Source organism: Gadus macrocephalus, chromosome 1, assembly GCF_031168955.1.
Source record: "Gadus macrocephalus chromosome 1, ASM3116895v1".
NCBI lineage: Eukaryota > Metazoa > Chordata > Actinopteri > Gadiformes > Gadidae > Gadus > Gadus macrocephalus.
In genome coordinates, this window is record NC_082382.1 from 11,440,992 (window position 1) to 11,451,199 (window position 10,208).

Here is a 10,208-nt window from a genome sequence, read left to right on the forward strand (position 1 = left end):
GTCAGAGGACGGGGGCCGGGGTCGGGGTCAGAGGACGGGGGTCGGGGTCAGAGGACGGGGGCCGGGGTCAGAGGACGGGGGTCGGGGTCAGAGGACGGGGGCCGGGGTCAGAGGACGGGGGCCGGGGTCAGAGGACGGGGGTCGGGGTTAGAGGACGGGGGTCGGGGTCAGAGGACGGGGGTCGGGTCTAGGGTGGACGGGGAGAGCAACAGGAGCCAGAGGTTGGCCATCCCAAGACGTTTGTATTTGGAGGGATTCCATCAGCCTGCTGATGGAATCCCAGCTGCCACCGGCGCCTCACTCCCGGGGCCTTACTGACAACACTGACAATCTGCTTGGAAGAATATTATGAACTATTGCCATTCTGAAGATGGGACATAAATAAAGATCTCTCACCTATTAAATCACGGTGAGAATGATATTAGTTTAAGATTTTGTCTGCTTTCAGACGCTGTAAAGTAAACCTTGAATTATTTCTAGCATTGCAAAAAACGATGGAGGGAAAATAATGCATTTCTAACTAAGTGTAAATCACTCACTAATGTTACACGCATTAGCAACATTGAGGCAACTACTTCCCTCGCTTAATTGCAGCCCGTTTCTCAAAACAAAACTGCTAAAGACTCTTCTTTAATTTGACTAGTTGGGTAAATATTCCAGAATCCCGTAAACACACTGGCAGTAACAAAACAGCCGTTTGCCGGGAATCTTCTGTGTTCGACGCATGACCCATAATTAATCAGCAAGGGACACAGACTCATTAATGGCTGCTTGCTTATTAATTGTCCCTGGTGAGTTGTGTTCAGTTTAACATGTAAATGTGTGGCGGAGGGACGATGCATCGCCGACTCAGAGCCGGGCAGTCACTTAAAGTAAAATGACAGTGGCACGGGAGGAAGATAACGAGACGCCGCGTTTTAAATGCATGGTGCTGTTGAAGATAACTCGATTATCATTCTCTGCATACGGAGCAACATGACATTCAGAGAGGGGGGAGAAAGAGTTCTTGCTGGTGATGTAATTCCTGCGGTTGTGTGCAGACTGCTAATCACTTGGGTTTCTCCTTGCAGTGTTCCCTGCACTGCAAGCAGAGGGGAAGGCCAAATCATAGCAAATCATTACAAATGAGCGCACAGGAGACAGGGAGGGAGGAGATGAGAGGACAGGCTGAGGATGGTAGGAGAGGAGAGGAGCTGACAGGAGATGTGTGGATAAGATGAGAGAAGAAGAGAGGATAGAGAAGGAAATGAAAGGATGAGTGAAGAGCAGGGTTGAGGTGAGGTGAGCTTAGGAAGGAGAGCCAAGGAGGGAAGACAGACGGTGAGCCAAAAGAGAGAAGAGGATAAAAGAGGAGAAATAACAAGCAAAGACGAAGATCGAGGTGAACAGAGTACAGGAGAGGAGAGGAAGGGTTCCCTCTACAGTATCACCACCTATTGACAGAGGAGCTCTTTGCATCAGCTCCATGACAGGACAGCGGGTCAAACTCCATATACCTTATCAACTCTGACATGAACTGGACTGAACACCCTTCCAACCAGGTCATCAAATCCCCCAGATCCCGTACCCTAATCGAAGACACGTAGAATATGTTCAGCCATTGAGCTCTGAAATCCCACCATTTTAGCTTTCAATCGGAGACCTCTTCATCCACATATTTCAGAGGAGGATGATGGCACAATTGCTGAGCAGATGGAGCCGTAGCACAGTTAAACTCTGGAGGAGCTGTACACACACGCGGGCTATTTTAGACGACGGTTCGTCTGCCTTCACACACAGAACAACACTGTTCTAGTGATAGAACATTCACAACAACAACTCATACAGTCAAACAAAAATCTTGCAAATCCGATTCGCCTTATTGTTTTTGACCAGACATTAGCCAGTGTTTTAATTGGGCACCCATAATGTGTTTGTGTCTTACACAAAAACAATGATAAACAGGAGCTATAAACGAGACCAGGCCATATAATAGGGGAAAACATCACCTATCAAATAAGCAACAACAAAACCCACGAGCAAAGTGAGCCGTGAAATGGAGATGAGTGAACGTGGACTTTGATGAGAGAGCCTTGTGTGCCTTGGCCTGCATTAGAATCCTTGTGTTCAGAATTAAAAAGCCTCCACCATCTCCGTTCCACATGCAAAGCGGCTGGGTGTACCAAACGCCTGGCCCCCTCCTTAAGTCCACTCATCCTGCTTCCTCCATACAGCCGGAAGAGCCAGGCAACAACCAGGCAACAACCAGGCCCCAGAAAACCAAAGCCAGCGCATGAATACAAAGTGAAAGAAGTAACCAAAGAGGAGAGGAGAATAGAGGAGAGGAAGGGAGGGGAGGAGAGGAGAGGAGAGAGAGGAGGAGAGGAGAGGAGTGGAAAGGAGAGGGGAGGAGAGGAAGGGAGGGGAGAGGAGAGGAGAGGGGAGGAGAGGGGAGGAGAGGAGAGAGGAGAGAGGAGTGGAGAGGAGAGGAGAGAGGAGAGGCGAGAGGAGTGGAGAGGAGAGGGGAGGAGAGGAGAGAGGAGAGGAGAGAGAAGTGGTGAGGAGACGAGTGGAAAGGAGAGGGGAGGAGAGGAAGGGAGGGGAGAGGAGAGGGGAGGAGATGAAAGAGGAGAGGAGAGGAGAGAGGAGTGGAGAGGAGAGGAGAGGGGAGGAGAGGAGAGGAGAGGAGAGGAGAGGAGAGGAGAGGAGAGGAGAGGAGAGGAGAGAGGAGTGGAGAGGAGAGGGGAGGAGAGGAGAGAGGAGAGAGGAGAGAGAAGTGGAGAGGAGAGGAGAGGGGAGGAGAGGAATACAAATTGTTACTTAAAGAAAGGGAAGGAAAGCAAAAGAGAAGAGAAGAGGAAATGAACCAAGGAGCCGAGAAGGGGAATAGAGAGAATCCAAGAAAAGAAAACAAAGAGAAAAGGTGAATTAAAGAATTGTGAAGAGTTTATTTCAGATGCCATTGTCCATGTCCACCACAGTGCCAATTAGGCCGATACTGTGGGACATCTGTGTTCTCTCCCTTGTAATGAAGCAAATGTGTCACAGCTTTTAGTCCCATTCAAAGAACCTTTAGTGCTGGAATGCTCAGACTTAACAGAGCCGGAACAAAGTCTACACGACCACCTGCTAAGAGCTATCAACGTATCTTTACCCCATGAAACCTTCAAAACATATGGCCTGTGAAAGCTGCCATCTCCATCTCAAATCCGGGATTTCTATGTCTGTCTCATTTGAGATGACTCTATGCATGTCTCATTTGAGATGACTTATGACACAGAGACTGCATGGCAATCTCAGTGACTCAAGACCAAACAAGAACAGGTGGACAGTCACATGAATGAATCTGCTCTTACTTTGTAATCTGCACTATTTCAGGAGCGCCCCTGCAAAGCACTGGAAATCACCGACGTGATGTGACCGACATCACGTTAAGCCCCCCCCCCCCCCCCCCCCCCCCCCACAAACGTGATGGTGTCGTGTGGGGTGTCGTGTGTCACGTTGATCTACGAGTGTGAAGATCTGGCTGTAACTGTAGTGGTGTGTTCTCCCCACAGCACCATGACTCAAGTTCTCCCTTTCTCCCAAGCGTCCAGCCTTCTGGAGGCGGGCCAACTCCTTGTTTTGTTTTTTCAGTCCACCCTTTTAAAAGTTAAAAAGCTGCCTCATCATGCTTCCTGTGGCCCCCGTTGCAGGCATGAGATGCGGGGCCCCCGGTGACGAGGGAGAGATCTGAGAGTTCACACAGACGGGGGGGGACGGCTTCATTAGCACCTATAATCTCTTATTCCGGCGATTCACTTTGTCATCTCTAGACTCCCAACAGTGTGCTCCACTGCACCACTGTCGCTCAAACAAACTTCACTGCTCATTCCCACATGGGTTTCTTATTGTAAACGGCATTCAATAAATACTCACAGTAGAGTCCATAAGGATACATCAACGTACATCATTGTTAGTCTCCAGGAGGGAAGTTGGGCCCACAACAGTGAACGGCACCCTCAGTGTGGCTCTCACAGATTTGTGGTTTAGTCGGGCCGGGGATGAATTATTAATCAGTCCTTCACTAACATAATGGGCACTTAATTGCGGGGCGTCTTGTTCGACAACATCAGCCAGGGTGATGAAGACTAGCTGATCGATCCACAGCCGGGCTGGCAGGCCTCGTCCTCGGCCAACCACTGAGCGCCGGGCGGCCAACCTTCAATTCCATCTTACATCGATTTTTGTCGTCTTCTTCATTTTTCTGTGTATGTGTGTGTGTTTGTGCGTGGGGGGAGGGGTTGGTATTACTGGTGCTACAAAAAACAAACAAACAAATATACAAAACTTGAAAGGCTATGTCATTAACCTGCATGACGCAGACTTGGAAAAGATACAGAGAGAGAAAATGCCTACTTTGATTATAATTGTAACTATTAGGCCTTGTAATTTCAAGGTATAAAGAATATGTATATTTTATTAAAAAACAATTAGAAGTCATTTGTGATATATTTGCAGTCTGCACAGCAGGACATTAAAAACACACACAAAACGGGTTCAATGTTCATAAGGATTACTAGCTCTATCCATAGAACAGAAGCACTGATTTCGTTTCCTAACTTTGATTCATCCTGTCCTTGACGGATGTGCCTTTATTTGTGAATGAATGGAGAAAGACTTATATATTTATTTGTCGGGAATCACAACTCAAGGTGGCATACCTAAATAATCAATAATCAATGTTGCAAAACTTGCATGCCTTCCCCAGAAAACCCTGTCATCTCAGAGATATGTCTCTGACCATTAGGTGAAGTAAGTACACCGTGCAATGAACCCGGAGGCTGCCCCATCACGGACCGGCTGTTGACATGACATGAGGATGAAATATACCACTTCCATGGTTTGTTATTTCTTGTTTGTCATTGGCATGAGACAATAAAGCGAGACAAGCTCATAGAAGATAATTGGTTTATGAATCTAGATCATGTTTGATCCCCCCCAGCCCCCAACCCCATATTGAACCCTAATCAACCCTTACCTTCTCTCATCTCCCTCTGAACGATGGTAGATGTGTGTTGCAGCAGGTCGGCCAGTGACAGTTATCCAGCTCTTCACATGATGGTAGGCTACACGGTCGTCACATATCTTGAGACCGGGCTGTGGACGTGTTAAGATGATGGGTAAACAACGCGGTCCTGAAAGCTAAAAACCTAATAAAAACAAGACTCAAACGATCCACCTCGCTTTCCTTCGCAGATGTATTTTCACTTGAATCACTTGTTTTGGCCGATCCTCGTGTATTCCCCGCTGCCGCTCACGCGTAACGCTGCTGGCTTGTTGCAGCCCGCCGTGTTACAGCGGGAGCCGTCACAGACTCACAGCCGGGAAAAAAACGCAGTTTTTTTGAGACTGACGGTGACGCTGCAGCGTTTGGTCCATCGAGACGTGGGATGCAAAGGGATGGGGGTGGGGTAGAGGACCCAGCGTCGAAAACATTTAGCATGAGGTCTGAAGTCAGTGGTCAAACATGACGTCAGAATCCCGTTCTCTGAAGGACCTGGCTACTAGGTGTGAAAGGAAGGATGGAGAGTCGTTTTTTCTGGCACTTTCCTCAGTTTCAGAAGAGTGCTGCTTTTGATGAGTCATCGAGAGCCAAGTAATAAAACAGGCGGGTTACAGCTCTCACCTAATGTTAGGTTATAGTTTATTAGGGAACATTTTCACATGCACACACACATACACACGCACACACATACATCCCCCCCCCCCCCCCCCCCCCCCCCACAAACACACACACTCTCTATTTCTGTCTTTCTCACACACGACACACACATACACAAACACACACACACCTACGTACACACATACCCACAAATAACACTCATCATTTGAGGGCCAATACGTTAATATCAGTCCTTTCAAAGTCCAGGATGAGGCTTCAATAGAAGCTCCAAGATATTCATTTCCACTGCATTCATCCACTGATGGCATTTGGACTCACATTGTCCTGTCTGTATACTTCCAAAAGGACTGGATGTCTTTCATGGATTTCGGAGGAAAACCATTGTTTGGACGAGCCTCTGTCGCTCAGCTTCCTGTGCGGCATGCTGAACACCAACAGCCGGTCGCAAGGATAACATCTCCCTCGCCGTCCCTTTTTAGCAGCTTGTCTGTTACATGATCTGCTCTATTGTCCGTTTGATTGAGATGTTTCTAGTACAAGACAGCCGCTCCACATAATCTGTCCTTGGCAGCAGGAGGAAATTCACTTTACCTTTACCTTAATCCATGACTCCTTGGCTCTGCATGGTTACAATCAATATTTTCTTGAGATGAAGGTGAGTTAGAAGCTGCACACTGTATACCTGGGTATTACACACTCAAGTAAGCAAAACGCAATCAAGATAATCATACTTGCCAAATGGAGTTGTAAAACCTAAACTTGAAAGGTTGTCCAACACGCATGAATCAACACTTATAATTACAGTATCTACACAGTAGTAAGGAGACCAGTAGCTGATTGGCCGCATTTCAGAATTCAGAGAATCTAACGACATAATGAAATTAAACTACTTGAAATGCTTTATTTAAATAAGAAAATAAAGCATTAAAGTATTATATAAGGAAAGTATTTTTTAACTGTTTAAGCCAGCTGTCTCTAATTTTTCTGGTGAGATGATTGCATTGGGTGACACCTGACACCTTCTCTGAGTGACTCTAGCCCCGCGTGACCAGGGCTGTGAGACCTTCAAGATATTGAAGTTTGCATCTCACAGTTATCTGCAGAAAGAAAACAGAATGTGAACTCACAATAACTGGATGGTTCCACAAGGCCCGTCACTCAGAGTGCCGTTACAATTGATTTTTAATACGTTTCACATTTCATGTTGGACTGTAAAGTACTGTCTGTTTGAAATCCATATTAACAGGCATCATTTTATCTATACACAACAAAGAAGTGATATAAAGCATTGTTATAATGTACAGTTCAACTATGTGGCCATAAAGGGAAATCAAGGATACGCCAGTTGCACACATAGGCACTAAAAACACTTCCTGCTTGTGCTATTCCTTCACCAGTTGACGTCGACATATCATAGACATTCTAAGCAAACTAATGAGTTTCACGGTCAAATTTGATGATCATCGAAAAATCCACAAATGCTACAACTACCATGTGAAAAGGAACACAAAGGGAGAAATTCTTGTCACATCGCTTAAACAGCTATTGCAGTTCATTTCATGACATTAAGAATGTAGCTATTTCTACATACACTGCGTCACATTTACACTACACAGCCCCAAGCACTTCACAGTGTTTGACCAAGACCATGCTCCATGATTGTGTTTTGCACTGTTCAGAATGCATCATTCCCGGGGGTGACTATAGTTGCCATCCAATGCCCTTTTCTCTACAAGCATCAACGCACAGAGGTATCCAGAGGATCCTTCACGTCTGCTTGCATAACCTGACTCCATCCTGTGGAGTACTGGCATCTAAACGCAGACCGCTCCGTGTGCGTTTTCCTCCACATGTCACGCCAATTATTTGTCTCTGTGGGAGCAACCTATTTGTGGAAGGCAAGTTCGTCTTTAAAAAGAGGAGTGGCCCGGCCGTCGCAGCCCTCCAACGCTCTGTTCCCCCGTGGCCTCTGACTGGACGGTTTAGAGCCACTTGCCACCTCTCGCTGTGACCCCACTGGGCCGTCTTCTATCTGTTGCTGCAGAAGGGATGTGACGCGGCGGCGTGCCGGTGGAGCTGCTATCTTTAACCCTGTGTTCGCACTCCTGCAGGGCGCATGCTGCCGTCCGAGGGCATCTCTGCACTCCGGAGCCAGGGGCCATTCTGAGGGTTTATGTTGGATTAGGGAGACAAACGGTCGAGTCAAATTTTTATGTTTTTTACCGCATGTTATCATGAAATGTCCTGAAAACGATGGTTCTGAAATTAGTAAATCTGTTTGATGTTTGAATAAAGATGGCTCGATGTCTCTTGTCGCTGCTGGAGAAGACGATAATGTCTTCTCACATGATAATCGGTTGCATGTTTTTTTCTCTGCCAACAATTAGATTTTTCACTACAGTAAGTACAAATTGCATTATCAGACAAAGTAGGTATCCTTACTCTAGCGCATTGCCACCATGACATCTCTTTTACCACCTTGAGAGATAAGCAGGTTGGCAAATGCTACAATCGGTGGAGGCAGTTAGATGGAACAAGAGGATGCATCTGCAATCAATGGGCAGGGCCAGGGCTGTCAATGCATGATTTGGCCAGCCAAAAGCACTAAAGGAAGAGAGTAGAGGGGAGAGGGGAGTATCATGCTAGCATGTTGGTTGTTTTTGACATATAAAAGCAATGCAGGAGGAATAAATGGGAATGGGCAAGGAAGGCCCATTCTTCTGGGTTAAAGCAGAGGAGAGGAGAGCAGAAGGAGACAGCCGATGATAGTAGAGGAGAGGAGTGTTTCAGGGTAGCAAGGTGAGGTAATGAGGTGGCGAAGGAAGGAGAAGAGAGCCATTGCGAGGAGACAATAGGAAAGAGGAGAGGAGAAGATAGTTGAAAAGAGGAGAGAAGAGGAGGCGCAGACAATGAGGGTAGAGGACCGAGGAGAGGAGAGCAGAGGAGAACAGCCGGTGAGAGGAGAGGAGAGGAGAGGAGAGGAGAGGAGAGGAGAGGAGAGGAGAGATGGGAGTATCATGTAATCTGAGTACTCTGAGTGCGAGAGAGCAAAGAGATGAATGTGATGCTGATCATTATGTAAGCAAATGGTCAACAGGAGGAGAAGCAAATGAAAGAGGAAGGAGGCAGTGTGCGGTGGAGAGCATGAAGAGTTCACACTAATCTACCATTCCCTGATTGTCCTCCAGATCCAAGAGAGAGACCCTCTCAACATGATTTGTTATAGCACTGTTGTGCAATAATTAACCCTACTTTGTAATGACACAAAGCGGTTATTCTCTTGTTAGATTCCCATCTTCTTTGGCACTATTGTGTGGACTGCATCATCCCTTCTGTCCACATTGCACAGATCAGAGCAGATCTTCTCTCCTTTGCATTGGGGATGTACTGTGTCGCATCTATTAAGTCTCCTGAGCTTCTCTCCGGCTTGGGTCAAGGTTGTTAAGCGAGGGGTTTTCTTCTGAACTGCAACAGGCTGATGATTCTGGCACCACGCTGGTGGCTCCGCAGGTGGTCTTGGGTAGCCGGCTTCAAGACAGACTGACTGCATTTCATGTCAACAGAAAACAGAGCTTTCATTATGTGAGGAAAGAGAAGCTCAAGGACGGAGCGAATATTTAAATAGCCAAATCATTAAACATACCGTTTGTAATGGAACCAGCTCCAATGTAGATATTGTATTGCGTGCGTTAATATGCATATGCTCGTTGTGTATCTAGAGCTTCTGTGCAATCCTTTTCTGAACAGGGCCCACTTACTTCCGGAGAATCTTAATTGGAGAAGGTGTTTCTGCCCGTTGACTGATTGTGTTGTGGAGGCTTCGTAGCAGATTAATGAAGATTGGTCGGAGAAATGTGCTCCATCAACCGCATCGTGAATACATGGCTAAAAACACACACATTTGTTGTACTCCCTAATCCCCACCTATAGCATCAGGATGCATGGTGCCAGTGTTATCTTATAATTGTCCATGGCCTTTCATTATTCCTCGTGTCATTGTTTCGTTATTCAATATCTATGCATGCAATTTGCCTTCTGAATCCGCAGATTGATAATGAGAGGAAAACATGCAACGGAAGACTCAGATTTACAGGACACAAAGAAACCCATCATTTATGAAGACAATTCAACAAACAAAAAACGGTCCTTAATAAATTATCTTCTCTTCACAGCCATGGGCTGGCTGTACACAAAATATACAAAAACATGAATTTTGGTTTGCCAACTTGAGGAACTGTATTATGTTGACACGTATTATATTTTAAATGAACAAACCCCTGTCGTACAGGGGCCTCGAGTCGGTCTCTGTTTTCGTGATACCTGCTTTGTGTTGAAGACAATTCTGGAGGCTGACAACGTGGGCCTTGTCATTTATTTTTTGCTGAGGCTTCTACTTAGGGAGAGAGGGCAGCAATAATAAGTTGGGGAAATTAGTTTAATGAGCATTTCAGGCAACCCGACAGAGGCTCATCATTTGTGTGGATCGTACAGGATGAAACTGTCCCTCTCTCTCGCACAATAACTATAAAGACCCAAAGAGAAAATATGAGCTCCATTTTATGTG

General features: G+C 46.4%; 1 protein-coding gene across 1 annotated transcript in view; it reads right to left on the minus strand.

Annotated features, from left to right (window-relative positions):
* dlgap4a (discs, large (Drosophila) homolog-associated protein 4a) overlaps positions 1 to 5,398 on the minus strand; it is a 43,697-nt gene extending 38,299 nt beyond the window's left edge. Inside the window, exon 1 of the mRNA XM_060071289.1 lies at positions 5,000 to 5,398. The gene's annotated coding sequence lies outside the window, so the exon portion shown is untranslated. The remainder of the gene's footprint in view (positions 1 to 4,999) is intronic.
* Positions 5,399 to 10,208: the final 4,810 nt, after the last annotated feature.